Source organism: Daucus carota, chromosome 3 (assembly GCF_001625215.2).
Source record: "Daucus carota subsp. sativus chromosome 3, DH1 v3.0, whole genome shotgun sequence".
NCBI classification, from domain to species: Eukaryota; Viridiplantae; Streptophyta; class Magnoliopsida; order Apiales; family Apiaceae; genus Daucus; species Daucus carota.
The window spans coordinates 28,708,636-28,723,976 of record NC_030383.2 but is presented as its reverse complement, the minus strand read 5'-3'; positions in this window follow the sequence as shown (position 1 = coordinate 28,723,976).

Below are 15,341 nucleotides of genomic sequence, written 5' to 3'. Positions count from 1 at the left end.
AGTAGTTTGAACTAGTCTGGGTTGTTTCTATTTGTTCTCCTATTTTCATGCCACCACCTTGGGTGTTAAAAATAAATAATATATTTTTGACTATTAAAATGATAGAAGTATGTGAGAGTTTCTAGAATAACCGTGGTACATGTATTAGTATATTTCTATGTTCAATGTATTGGTCTAGATACATGTAATCTCTAGAATGTTCAAGTGAAGTCTTTTGGAGTCTAAGAATTATCTAGTAATTAAGTAAGTGTGTAGATTCTTCTATGGGGTCCTATATAAAGCCTTTTACCAAGTCATTTGTAATAAAGTAAAATTTCAAGTAATACACTTCTTCTCCTAGATAGTCTTGTCTGAGTTTTAGTGAGATCCTTTCTTCCAACAAACTGGTATCAAGAGCCAAAGGTTCTACTTGTCTTCAAAGAAGTCTTGTGTGGCGTAAAGAAGAAGGAGATCATGGGAAATGGAATGTATCCATGGCAAATGGCAAAGTTCACCAAATAAAATTATGAGAATTGGTGCATTTGTATGAAGGCAGTCCTTGGAGCACATGATGTGTGGGAAATTATGGAAAAAGGATTGGAGGTGCCCGAAAATGAAGCAAATTTGAATGAAGTTCAAAACTATCAACCTTAAGCCCAAAGAATGAAGGATCAAAAGGCGATCATGATCATTCATCAATGTTTGGAGGAGTTATGATAAAAACTGGCTTCCGCAACAACATCAAAGAAAGTTTGGGATACTCTCAAATCTTCTTTTAGTGGAGATGCTAAAGTAAACAGAGTTCGGTTACAAACACTTCGTGACGAATTTGAGGCCTTGCAAATGAAGGAATCCGAACTAATCTCGGATCGTTTTTCAAGGGTCTTGACCGTTGTCAATGAAATGAAAAGTAATGGAGAAGAGGTAAGTGATGTTCGTGTTATTGAAAAGTTCTTGATTCACTTGACTCTAAATTTGATTACAAAGTCGTTGCAATTAAGGAGGCTAAAGATATAGATGAAATGACTATTGATGAGCTTATGGGATCACTACAAGGCCATAAAGAAAATATTCAAAAAGAATGAGCCGATTGAACAAGACTTACCGCCAAAATTATCTTTCAAAGATAATGATGGAAGATACAGAAGGAGTCAAAGAGGTCGTGGACGAGGACGTGGAAGAGGATTTCTACATGGACAATGAAGAGGATGTGGCCAACAAAGGGAGGAAAATCAAAAAGATGAAAGATTGTACGAGACAAAAAATTCAAGAGGTCGTGAAAGAGGTAGATATATTCCAAGGTATGACAAATCAAATTCTAAGTGTTATAGTTGTCAAAAATATGGTCACTATGCTTCCGAGTGTCGCACTTCAAAATATCAATTAAGTTGAGGAGAAAGCTAATCTTGTGGTTGATAAAGGCAACGAAACCACTTTGCTTCTAGCTAGCACAAAAAGGAGAAGAAAATCGTAGAAACAATCTACAATATCTTGATAGTGTATCTTTTGCTAACGTCTCCCATGTGCTAATTAAATTTGCCAACGGGATGTGGGTAAACTCTCCTCCTACTATTTAGTTTTCTCCTACATTTTGTTTGCATTTGTTTAACCTTAGGGATGATAATAAATGAAGGTATGAATTCCAAATGCAATATAGATCCATCGGTTGGTTTGTTGGTGCAACACTCGGGTATATGCACAAGCTGACGAGAATCAGAGAGTAATTGCTTGTATTGGTGATGGCAGCTTCCAGGTAATTATCTCTTCTTACAATTCTTCAATTATTTGTGATAGTTATATGGTTCATAAAAATCTTGGTCCTAACTGATATATGCTTCATTTTAATTACAAGTGCGCGAATAAAGAAGTTGTTCGCGACCGTGATATATATCAATCCAACTTAAAAAAACGCAAGTGATCAAATTAGTTTTGTATCTAGTTTTTAGAAGTTGGAATTTTGTAAATACTTTGGTTTCGAGGACAAGTTATATATAAACCATTCTGTCAAATATAAATAACTATGGTGTAGACCTAACCTATTGTGGCTATGCTTTCATACTACAGTTTTTATTTACTAACAAAGGTCACATTTAGAAGATGAAAGTGTTGTTTAAAAACCTAAATTACAATGGCTGTTAAAACTAAAAATATGGTGTAAAGACCTTTCAGACAACGTTAACCATAATTATTTTAACAAAAGTATTCTGGTTTAGTTACAATACTTTTGGTTCAACTGCTTGTCTAACAAAGTCTAAGATACCAAATTTTCTTATAACATGTTGTGGCTATGCTTTCAGATAACATGGTACTAAAATAACCGTTGTTTGAAGTAGTTATTAAATGAACTTTGGCACTCTTGCTTGACATCTATTGACAGTTGTCTATTTGGTCAAATCATTGCTTGTATTTGTTTGTATTTGTTTCCAACAACAGTAGTGTATATTAAAACTATTGTTTCTTTTACATTTCAACAAGCAACGTAAAACAATTGTGTTTCTTCGTTCTAGTAAGGGTTCCTCAACTGTTTTCTCTCTCAATCACACTGCTCCTCCATAGTCAACGGAAAATTCACATACAAGGCAATAGTGAAAAACAATTGTATGAGCTTGTTTTTCTTGTAGTGATGTGAGATGACCACTTGATTCTATTTAAAATATAAAAATTTACAAAATATATATGTGAATTAAATATAATATGCAAAAGTAACAAGGTATTCAATATTTTAATATTTTTTATTGTATAGATTTAAATACCTCCTATATTTTCGCTTTTAAATAATTATATGAGATTACAAAATTTAAATATTTTAAATTGATAAAATAAATTCATGAATTTTAAAAAATCAAAATATTCAACATTTGGTTATTTTGGATTATTTAGTTTACAAATATCCGATAGATATTTATTATTTTGTAAGTTTGTGAAATTACGAAATACAAAATAAAATTCATATAATGCTCCGCTTGGTTGGTATATATATTATACGATTTAGTTTTAAAATTTCTAGGAGATTTTGTTGAGTTTTTCTCAATTTAATTTTTAAAAAAATTTGGTTGACAACTATATTATACAATAATATTTCTTGAAAATTATTATGTGCACAACTATCTACCATAAAATATTTTAGATCATTGTTTACAAATTTAATATATAATATTGTTTTATTTGACATCATGTATATATGATATTAACTCTACTTTGCATTCACTTTCATTGACAATTTTCTTATATAGGAAGGGACCAATTTCATGACAGGTCACATAAGCAGTGGCGTGAGAGGGCAAGAAGACTTTCACAACACTTAAGTTTTCTTTCTTTACCATTACAAATTTGGTTCTCAAACTTTATATATGACAAGTGTGTATACTAATACTTATTGAAGAAGATAGTTACTAACATCTTCTCTTTTTTTAATTCAAAAACAATATGGTTAAAAATTATATTACAAGGGTAATATGAACCGCATGTGTATGAAATTAGAAAATGTAACTCAAAATTTGAATATTTTATATTATTGCTTCAATAAAATCCCCAACTTAGATTGTTGCATCTAATTTTGTGTGGGTGTTTGTTAATTAGTGGGCAATGCCCAAAAGACATATATGGTATGAAGTCAAGGTAATTGGTTGCAAAATAAGCAAAAGATATATGGTATATACATTGGAAACCTAATGTCATGTCAAAATCACAGACTATGGAGACCTCTAGTTTTGTGATGTTACATATATATGAAGTGACACCTTTGTGAACATGGTCATAATTCTCACCAACCTCTTTCTATTATTGCCAATCTTCCTCTTTGTTTTGATCACTTAATTATGGTGTTGTTTTCCTTTAATTAATGTTTGGATATTTTTTTCTGAATTTCAGCAAGTGCTTGGATATTTTTATGTTGATTTTAAAGTGTTGTATTGACAACAAGACATGGTTATTTATGTTTGTTTTATGTTAAGTTATTTATTTGGGAAATTTGGATATGTTGTTTTATTTGTTAATATTCTTGGTTATATTGGTTATTTCCAAGTTGTGTCCACGTGTAAACATATTCACGCCGAGTAATACTCTTGAAATTAGTGGGTAATCATCAAAAAATGATAGATTGTGAATCCTAAGTTTTCGGGCTTGTGGTGTGCTTGTGTATTACAAGTTGTTGTATTTGGGTCAGTATATTTTTCCTTATTTTCGTATTTAATTGGGACTTGATGTGATTTTTGAAAAAGACTCGTGTTGTCACGGGTTGCCATATTTGGTATTCAAAACTAACTCTTGAAAGCTTTATTAGTCAAGTTTCCTGAGGTGGAGACACGAAGATTGGTTGTATTATACCATAATGGGAACAGTTGGGAGATGGAACATGAAGCTAGCTGATGTTATCCTACAATGGCTAGAGAGGTACGATTTATGCCTCTGGGCTATCCTTTTCATCCTACGAGCACGTAAGGAATTTAAGTACTACCAATTACACCAACAAATCATAATTTTTTGGGGCCTGTGGTGGGTTTGTGGATTACCCAAGTTGTTGTATTTGGGTCATTATTTCTGGACCTATTTTCATATTCGAAAATTGGAACTTGACCTGATTTTCGGAAAAGACTACGTAGAATTCAAGAGCGAGTTATATACATGGTTAGGATTTCGAATTGTGAATTCTCTTATAATTAAGTTGAAGCTCACTGAATTAATATAAAAATTAATTTCCGAAAATATAGGATATGGTTTGGATCGATTCAAATTCTTTTAAATACCAAGCTTGATTGTCTAGTGTTAACATATTATTTTAGAGAATATAGATTGAGTTGGAATCATTCTCCTCATTGTATTTAAAAGATTGTATTTGGGAGCTAGTGAAAGTGAGAAAGAGTTGTACATATAGAACAAGGGAGGCGGATAGATTAGTTTCTTCGGTTCTGCATTGCAAAGGGTTCAAGGAAAAACGAATTCTAGGAGTCACTACAACAGAAACGGTTAAAATTGACTGCCATTTCCGGTCAATTTTAGTTTTTTTTGATCGGATGTGGTCAATTTAGTTATTTTTTAGCGGAATAGCCGGTCAGTCATAGCTTAGTGGATTTTAGCTATCTCCGGTCAAATTAAATTTGTTATTTTTGATCGAATAAATCTGACCGGTTAGTATTGACCGTTTAATTTTGACGGTCATTTTTGACCGTTTTCGGTCATTTTTGTCTGCTGTTTTCAAAGTTTTAATTTTCATGAATTTTTCTTGTAGTGAGTCAAGCTGAAGGAATTGAGAGGTTCTAAGCAACATATTGCAAGGGGAAGTTATTGTCCAAGCTTGTTAGAGTCGGCTCAATTTGCAAGTGATAATAACAATCTCTTTGAGTGACTCCCTTCAAAAGAGATATATTATTATTTTGTAATTATTGAATTTTAAAGTATTAATATACTATTATGTACTAAGTTGGTACCGGATAAACTTGATATAAATTTGTTAATTTAAAAATATTAAGCCATGCTAGAGAATCGTTTAATAACGTTAGCTATAATAGTTGGTAAAAGATAACAATAGTGAAAATTCGTTATATATATAAATTGGGATTCATTTACATTAAATAAAACTAAAATTCAAATATATATCTGGCAAATACGTGTATTAATATAAATAATATAACATGTATATATATAGATATATATAGATATATATATGTATGTATGTGTATATATATGTATGTATGTATATATCCTTAACTGAACGAGAGAACATAAATATCAATCGAATAAAATGAGATATTATAATGATAAAAATCCAATTCTTTATTTTTGAATATGATTATGTATATATATTGAAGAGTATTCCGTATTGTATGATTCAATTTAATTTTTTAAATAATGGAAACGAAATCCATAAATTGGTCACGTATAAAATATTACAGAATTCAATTTTGTTTGCAAAAGACAAATTTGGAAAAGAATAATTTTATTATGGATATGATTTGGCTAACTATAATTTTTTATACTTTATAGAAAAGAAGCTTAATCTATACATACATGAAATTTTAGATAATACAATAATTATTAACTTTTTCCAAGTTTATATCGCTTTTATTATGATTATAGTTTGAATTTTGAGAGTTTAAATTAATTAATCTTTGTATATATTGATATAACAACACATAAACGAACATATATTTATAGATATATACATTCCAAATTATTATACATATAAGAATTACAATGTGATATTTGTGTTTGTTGCCTATAATATTAGTATACTAATAAAATCATTTAAATAATACAAATATGGAGGATAATTGTGTTATTTTCATGAAATGGAAATTTCTAGGTTTAAGAACCCTAATACACTAATTATTTAGATGAGATCCGTAAAAGACTTGAAACAGCGGCGTCTACCTCTTCATAGAATTCTTGATGGAGTCAAGGCACAAAGATTAGCAATACATAGACTTGTGTATTATACCACTTCATAAACATCAGGGTAACAAACACTTGCACTTGAGGCGCCTGGGGCGTTGTTGTTTCCTCAAAACCAAATATTATAATTGAGCCTCATCTTTGATGGGAGTTTCTTCTTTTCCTATTTATGTATATACAACCCATCTATTATATATGTTAGGCCTTGAATGATTATAATAACTAAGTGCAATATCATCACATTCAATTTTTTTTGTTGGACTTGATTGCATCTTTTATGTCTGGAAATATCTCTATATTCCAATTTCATAGTCACTCTGTTTTCATTAAGAATTATTTATGCTAAATTTCAATTTTGCCTATTGTTTTTCATTTCCAAGAACTGATGATGCTTTTGATGAAAATATAAATAAAGTATATATATGTCAAATGCACATTGGGTGAGGGTGCTGGGCCACGAATAATGGACACTAGTTGATTCAATCTTAATAGTCTCCAAAGAAAGTGCCCTTTTTCTATAATAAGTCTGGTGATATAGTTTCATAAACAATGAAGAATATAGTTTACAAGACTTTATTAGGTACTTTCCCATTTCGCACTAACAATTTTAACATAGAATGTGGCCAAGACGTCTTATAATTTTTCCCACAAAAGTTGAAAATATAAATAAAAAAACCACATATTAGAAATTAATGAAATGGAATAGCTAGTTTTGTGATGTTACATATATATGAAGAGACACCTTTGTTAAAATATTAATAATTTATATATGTTGTATGTTTGGATGCACTTTGAGAGAATTTATAAGGTTAGAACAAGAAACTAATCATTTTGTAGCATAATATTTTTGGAAAAAAAGGTCAATAGCTAATATGACTCCTTTAGATGATCATCTTAATTAGTTGTTTCTATTCGACAAAGAATATGGTTAATAATAAACCAATGATAAAGATTAATAAGTTATATCAAAGTTTATTTGAGATTTATGATACATTTAACCTCAAACGTGGATATACTAGTCTAGTAATGGCAACATCTTCTCTGTCGGTGTTTTCCGAGCTTATACCAGGCTCTTCCTTCAACATTTGTTTTCGAGTCTTAGCATCTGTTGTGGAGCTTGAACATGACCTTCTATAATTTTGTGAACATGGTGATTTTTCTCAACAACCTCTTACTGATAATTTCAATGTCACTTTTGTTAGAATTCAGAATTTTGTCTCTATACCAGGCTTTGCGCCGGGTTTGAATTCTAAGAGCTTTATGCTCATAAATTTGTTAATTTGGAAACAAATGTTAAACAAATTTAGATTATCTAAGAACATATAAATCTACTCATTTGTATTTATTTGAAAGAGCTATTTTGTATAAGAACTTAAATTTTTTTTTTATTAACTAAAACCTTAATGGGTTTGTTTTAGGTTTGGACTTCTGGTTTTAAGTTATTCAAAAGAGAAACAAGATTGAAAGGCATACACACACACACACAAACCATATAAGTGTTAATGACTTATATAATTAGTATCTTGTTTATTAAATCTTTAAAACTATAATAAGAATAGTTTAAATTAATTTTAAAATTTTTGAGTTTTAAATAACTTTATTAAGTATAAAATACTTAAAATCCATTTAATAACATAAGTTTTTTAGGTTCATATGTTGCACCTATATATAGATATATATCCCCCATGGAAATGTGCTACTTATTGTCCTTCATATACTCATGAGTCTAGAATACAAATACGTGCCAATGAAGATTATTCCTGAATCTGTTGAAAATGGTGTTCGCATTCCACAAAAGTCTGTTCTCAAAGAGAAAAGCGAATACACTGAGACTGACAAGGAGTTATTGCACATTACCATAATCTGCAACTCATAATTGTTGAATCGATGACCAAGACTATGACACATCTTATTCTGAGTCTGAAAACATCAAAGCAGATGTGGGATGCTGTTGAGGCATTGATGGAGGGATATGAAGAAGTAAGGGAAAACAGATACGATATGTTGATTGCCAGATATGAAGCATTCAAGGCACTACCTGGAGAGAACATTTCTCAAATCTACGAGAGGTTCATGTTGTTGTTAAATGAACTCACTCTACATGGAAAGACTTATCCACAGAAAGAGATTAACAGAAAGTTCTCATTTGTGATGCCACCACACCTAGTTGTGAAGACTGAGACCATCCGGGAAAGAAGCGACTTCAGAACCATGACTCTGGAAAGACTGTATGGGAAACTGAAGACGTTTGAGATGGAACTCGAACAAAGAAAGATTATATATGGTGGTGGATCATCTGAAGCCAAGGGAATGGCCTTACAAAAGACCACTGCACTTACTGCTGATGAACCATACTTTGGATATCAGCAACTAGTTGAATATGGCATTAATGATCACACTGTTACACAGAGTGATTGTTCATCTATCAAGACTTATTATCCCTCTACCAAGTCTGAAATTGTAGAAGCTGAAATTGATGAAGTTTCTGTGGATCCAGAGGATGAGTTTTATACTCAGGAAGAACTAGAGCAGCTGGAAGATAAGTTTATGGCTTATATGGCTGCAAGGTTCAAACACATCAAGTTCAGGAAGAACCCCCGGTACAAGAAAACTTCAGGGAACAAGTTTCAGAACAAAGGAGGATACTCATGGTCAGGGTTTAGAAGCACTGGCAGTTACAAACCAAACATGTACGATAAGAGCAAAGTCAGATGCTACAACTGCAATGACTTAGGGCACTTTGCAACAGAGTGCAGGAAACCCAAAGCGGCTCCTGTCAAAGATAGAAGCAACTCATATGATAAGAAGAATTCTTATGAGGATCTGAAGAAAGAGAATGAAAAGCTGAAAGCTAAGTTGGAAGCAATGGTTGCCAAGCATAAAGGAAGGGCATACATTGCTGAGGGAAAAAGCTGGGATGACACGGATTCTGATGATGAACCTGTTCAAAGCAACTATGCATTGCATTAATGGCTGACACTGTTGAGGAATCTCCATCTCAGGTATCTCCTGAAATTTCTGTTGATGACATGACTACTGCTGATTATAAAAAGACTATAAACGAACTAGGTCAAGAGATGTATAACTTGCACACTAGTTTATTAGCTTCAGAATCAGATAATTGTAGTCTCTCTCTAAAGATAGCTAAACTTGAAGAACGGATAGACGAGTTAGCTTTAGAGAAACTCATGAACACTAAGCTTAAAGAAAGAATTGAATATCTAGAGAATAAGGAGAAGTGTAATGCAGAAATTGAGGAATCCCTTAGGTCCCAAATAGCTGACCTAGAAACTAAGCTTAAGGCCTATCAGAATTCTGCATTTCTACAGAAAGAGATCTTTGATAATCAAAGGGTCGATAAGAAGGTTGCTATTGGCCTTGACTATAGTTCTTTGGAAATAACTAAAAGAAAGAAGAGAAAAGAAAATGAAGGTATATTTGTTTCAGAAGGAACTGAGAATGCTCCTGAAGGAACAAATGTACCCAAGATTCTAAAGAACACCAAGACCCCTATCTTTAAAAAGGCACAAACAGAACCTCTGATAGAAGAAGACCTTGTCATTAAGGAAGAGTTGAAAAATGAGGAAGTTGTTAAGCCTCAAGTAAAACAGGAAACACAAGATGTATCTTCTAATCCCCAAGCTAGAGAAGATTCTAATAAAACTGGATTAGGAAGTACTAGTTCCAACAAAAAGAAGAACAACAGGAATGGTAAGCTAGATGCTAAGAAAACCAACTCTAGGACTCCTAGTGCTAGAAAGGTTTGTAACAATTGCAATTCTACTAATCATCTTACTCATGCATGTAAAATGACTAAAGTAGATACTCCTGTTTCTAGCATGCCTAATACTGTTAACATGAATGTTGTTCATTTGCCATGTGGTAGAGTAGGTTGCATGCAATGTGCTATGAATATGATGTCTGCATGTTTTACCATGTTAAATGCATCTTTTTCTGCATTACCTACTATGAATATGAATATGCCTGCACCTTCTGTTGCCCCTGTGGCAAAGACTGCTAGTTCTTCTAAGAAGAAGGAAACTCCAAACTCCAAGTCTAAAAGCACTTCTGCTAAGACTAAAAGGGAGAAGAGTCCAGTCACCCCTGAACAAGCACATGTTAAAACAGATTCTGTTGATACTCCTGTTTCTATTAAACCACCTGGACCCAAGAACGTCTGGGTACCAAAGAAAGTTTAATCCATTTGTGAATGCAGGGCACAGGAAAGAAAAGCAAAGTTGTGTGGGTTCTTGATAGTGGTTGTTCAAGACACATAACTGGAGAAAAGTCCCTGCTCACAGATGTGGTTATGAGAACCGGCCCGATTGTAATCTTTGGAGATGACAGCAAAGGATTCACAACGGGATATGGTAAGCTGAAAGTTGGAAATGTCATCATTGAAGATATCTCTCTGGTAGAAGGATTCAAGCACAATTTACTGAGTATCAGTCAGTTCTGTGACAAATGATACGACGTAATCTTTCAGAAGGAAGTTTGCTTGATCCAGATCTGGAAGAACAAGAATCTTACACTCCGTGGTGTAAGAAAATCAAGTTTGTTTATAGCCGACATAGATTCCAGCAAGTAAGGGGGAGGTCAAGTGTTTCTACAGCAAGGCCTCTGCTGATGATAGTTGGTTATGGCATCGGAAGCTCTCACACTTAAACTTTAAGACTATGAATTCTTTAGTCAAAAGAGAACTTGTGAGAGGACTGCCGCAGAAAGAATTCTGTCAAGAAGGACTCTGTGATGCATGTGAAAAAGGGAAGTCAAAGAAAGCATCACACAGAAGCAAAGGCATGACTGACATTGGTTCACCCCTTCAATTGATTCATATGGATCTGTTTCGACCTGTCAACATTCCTTCTATGTCAATGAAAAGATACGCTCTTGTGATCGTCGATGACCACTCAAAATACACATGGGTATTATTCTTATATACAAAGGATGAAGCAGCACAAGTCATCATTGATCATATCAAGAAGATTGAAAAGGAAGTAAATTTGCCAGTAAGGGCAATCAGATCAGATAATGGAACAGAATTTCATAATGTTGTTCTTAATGAATTCTGTACTGATAAGGGTATTTCTCGTCAGTATTCAGCACCAAGGACTCCACAACAAAATGGTGTCGTAGAAAGGAAGAACAGGACCTTGATTGAAGCAACAAGGACAATGATTAGTCAATCAAGACTTCCAATCTATTTATGGGCTGAAGCGGTGACCACTACTTGCTACACTCAAAATCGTACCCTGATTAACAAAGATTTGGATAAGACTCCTTATGAAGTAATGGCCAACAGAAAACCATCACTGAGTTACTTTCATGTGTTTGGTGCAAAATGCTATGTTCTAAAGGAAGAGTATCTGGGAAAGTTTGATGCTAAAGCTGGAGAAGGCATTTTTCTGGGTTATTCTTTAGAGTCTAAGGCCTACAGGGTTTATCTGATCAATGACGACAAGCTGATTGAAAGCATCAATGTAAGATTTGATGATACCAAGCTCCCAAGTCTTCAAAAGGAAAATGAATCTGATCCCTAGAATTTGAGAATTTATATGACATCTATATAGGAGAAGATGAACCTGAAGCTGATACTAGGGAACCTAATGCAAATGAAGGAACTGCTGATCCTGAACCATCTGGAGAAAGTATTGGCAACAATACAAATGATCATCAAGGTCACAGTGGTCAAAGTGGAGGATCATCAAATAGAATTAGCAACTGTTCAGGGGGAGCAAGTCACATTAATGGATCTACTAGTCATCACACTCAACACAACTATGATTATAGTGAATCATCAAGATTGAATCTGCCAAGACAAAGGGTATGGAGTAGAGACCATCCTGTTGAACAAATCATTGGTGATCCAGACACAGGAGTGCAGACTAGAAGAGCAACTCAAAATGAATGCAACTTTACTGGATTCCTGTCTCAGACAGAACCAAAGAAAGTTGAAGAGGCTCTAAGTGATCCAGATTGGGTATCTGCAATGCAGGAAGAACTCAATCAATTTGAGAGGCAGAAGGTTTGGAAGCTGGTGCCAAGACCTAAAGGAAAATCTATAATTGGCACCAGATGGGTTTTTAGAAACAAGCTGGATGAAGATGGTATTGTTACGAGGAACAAGGCAAGACTGGTAGCAAAGGGTTATTCGCAAGAAGAAGGAATTGACTATGATGAAACCTATGCTCCAGTTGCTAGGCTTGAAGCAATCAGGATGTTCTTAGCATTTGCTGCACACTCCAACTTCAAAGTATATTATATGGATGTGAAAAGTGCATTCCTGAATGGTGATCTAGAAGAGGAAGTCTATGTTGAACAACCCCCTAGGTTTGAAGACAAGGAATTTGAAGACTTTGTGTACTTTCTCTTCAAAGCACTAGCTCTATGGCCTGAAGCAAGCCCCTCGAACCTGGTATGACACTCTTTCCAAGTTCCTACTTGAAAATGGTTTCACCAGAGGTATCATCGATAAAACACTTTTCCATAAAAAGCATAAGGATGATATAATTCTTGTACAAGTATGTGTCGACGACATTATATTTCGTTTTACTAATGATCTTTTGTGCGAGAGATTTGCTAAGCTTATGCAGAGCAAGTATGAGATGAGCATGATGGGAGAATTGTCCTTCTTCCTAGGACTTCAAGTTATTCAGAAGCCTGACGGTATTTTTATCTGTCAATCTAAATACATCAAGGATCTTCTGAAGAAATATGGAATGGAAGAAGCGTTTCCTGCCAAAACCCCTATGCCAACTGCTGTCAAACTTGATCAGGACAAATCTGGTAAGTCAGTTGACATCATGAAGTATCGAGGTATGATTGGCTCTCTCTTGTATTTAACTGCTAGTAGGCCAGATATCATGTTCGCAACTTATTTATGTGCTAGATTCCAGGCTGATCCTAAAGAGTCTCATCTTATAGCTGTTAAGCGTATTTTTAGGTATCTTAAGGGAACCCCCAATCTAGGGATATAGTACCCTAAAGATACAGGTTTTAATCTGATTGGCTATACAGATTCTGACTTGGCAGGATGTAAGATTGATAGGAAAAGTACTTCAGGAAGCTGTCAGTTTCTTGGACGAAGGTTGGTGTCATGGTACAATAAGAAGCAACACCTCTGTATCCACTTCTACAGTGGAAGCTGAATACATAGCTGCTGGAAGTTGCTGTGCTCAAATTTTGTGGATGAGAAATCAACTACAAGATTATGGATTCATGTTGGATAAAATTCCGATTCTGTGTGATAACACGAGTGCCATTACCATTGCCAACAATCCTGTTCAACACACCAGGACAAAGCATATTGATATCAGGTATCATTCCTTCGCGAGCATGTCATGAATGGAACAGTAGACTTACACTTCGTACCTACTCATCAACAAATTGCAGACATCTTCACTAAACCACTAGACGAATCCACTTTCTCTAGGCTGGTTGGTGAACTTGGGATGTTAAATATGTCTAATTAATTAGACAAGAAATAACTGCAATTTGTTCGTAATTTCACAAGTTTTAAAATGTCCATATTTCTAGGTTTTGTGAATTTACAAAGTGCATCCAGTATTTTACATATTTTTCTGATAATTAGTTTTAATTATTTGCCATGATATGTATGATTTGCATGATTTTTTATAATTACGTGATTATTTGTTATGTGGTAGATATTTAGAATTAATTTTCTTGAATTAATTAAGTGCTTATATTCAAATTAATGAATATTAGTGTTTACTTGATTCATATTTTAATTATATTTGTTTAATGGATTTGAAGCAATTCAATTTATTTAAGTTATCCATTGATTAAATTTTGATTAAAATATTTGCAGCATAATTATTGAAATTTTGTTTAACTAATATTAATTTGGTTTAACATTATTTGAATTAATTGTGAGTTTTTCAACATTTTATTGAATAATTTGTTCCGATCAAAATTAGTTGATAAAATGTTAAATTAATTACACTATATTTACACCGACCGCAACTTTTGACTAGTCAAAACTTGCGCCCCGGTTTAGTATATGTGTATTGGCTGTGTGTTTACTTAGAATAAAACTCTAAGTATCTAAGTCGCCCGTAGCGCAACATTTGACTGGTCAAATGTTGCGCCGCTGCTCTCTTCTAAGCCAAGTTTTTGACTTAGAAATTTCTCTAAGTCTCGACGAACTTGCGCCTCCACAGTGTACACTATGGAGGGCATTTTTGTCAATTCAAAACCTGCGCTCACTCTCTACTATGTATACACTATGAGGGGCAACTTGGTAATTGACCAAGTTGCGCCTCACTTGTATATGAGTATATGTATGTGACTTGTGTTTTTTTTTTGTTTCTCATCTCTTTCAAAACACCAGTCGGATTTCGAAGCAGTACCTGACAGAGCTGAAAGAATAAATTTTTTCTATGCCATCCACTGTCAGATGGAGACAAATGGTGAACTTCCATCCAAATTGTATGTCAGACACTTGCCGAGGGAATGGAATTTTTTCTTTAATTCCATTCTTCATGTGTTTGCACCCAAGACTGGTGGCTTTCATGGCATTTCAACACTCAATCAAGAGATTGGAATAGCAATAGCACAGAATACAAGGATCAACTTGGGTCATCTGATAATGGGAGCTTTTCAGGATTCTCTGAGGAAAGCTAGTCATGTGCTCCTATATCCTCGATTCTTCCAGATAGTGCTGAATCAAATGCTGACCCCTGCTGAACGTGCTGTCTATCCAAATACAGACAACATTATATCTTGCTTCATCACTACAAGGGTTATTTCAATGCTGGAGAACCATCAGAATTACACCAACAATGAACAAGTGGTGATCCTTGAGGCCATGCAAGCATTTCTAAATCAGAATGTGCCTCCACCACCTGCTCAACCTATTGCTGATCCAGTGGTTGCTGAAGAGGTTCCTGTGCAACAAGCTGAACCTGAACCTGAACCTGTTGTTCCAGAAGAAGTTCCTGAAGCTCAGAATG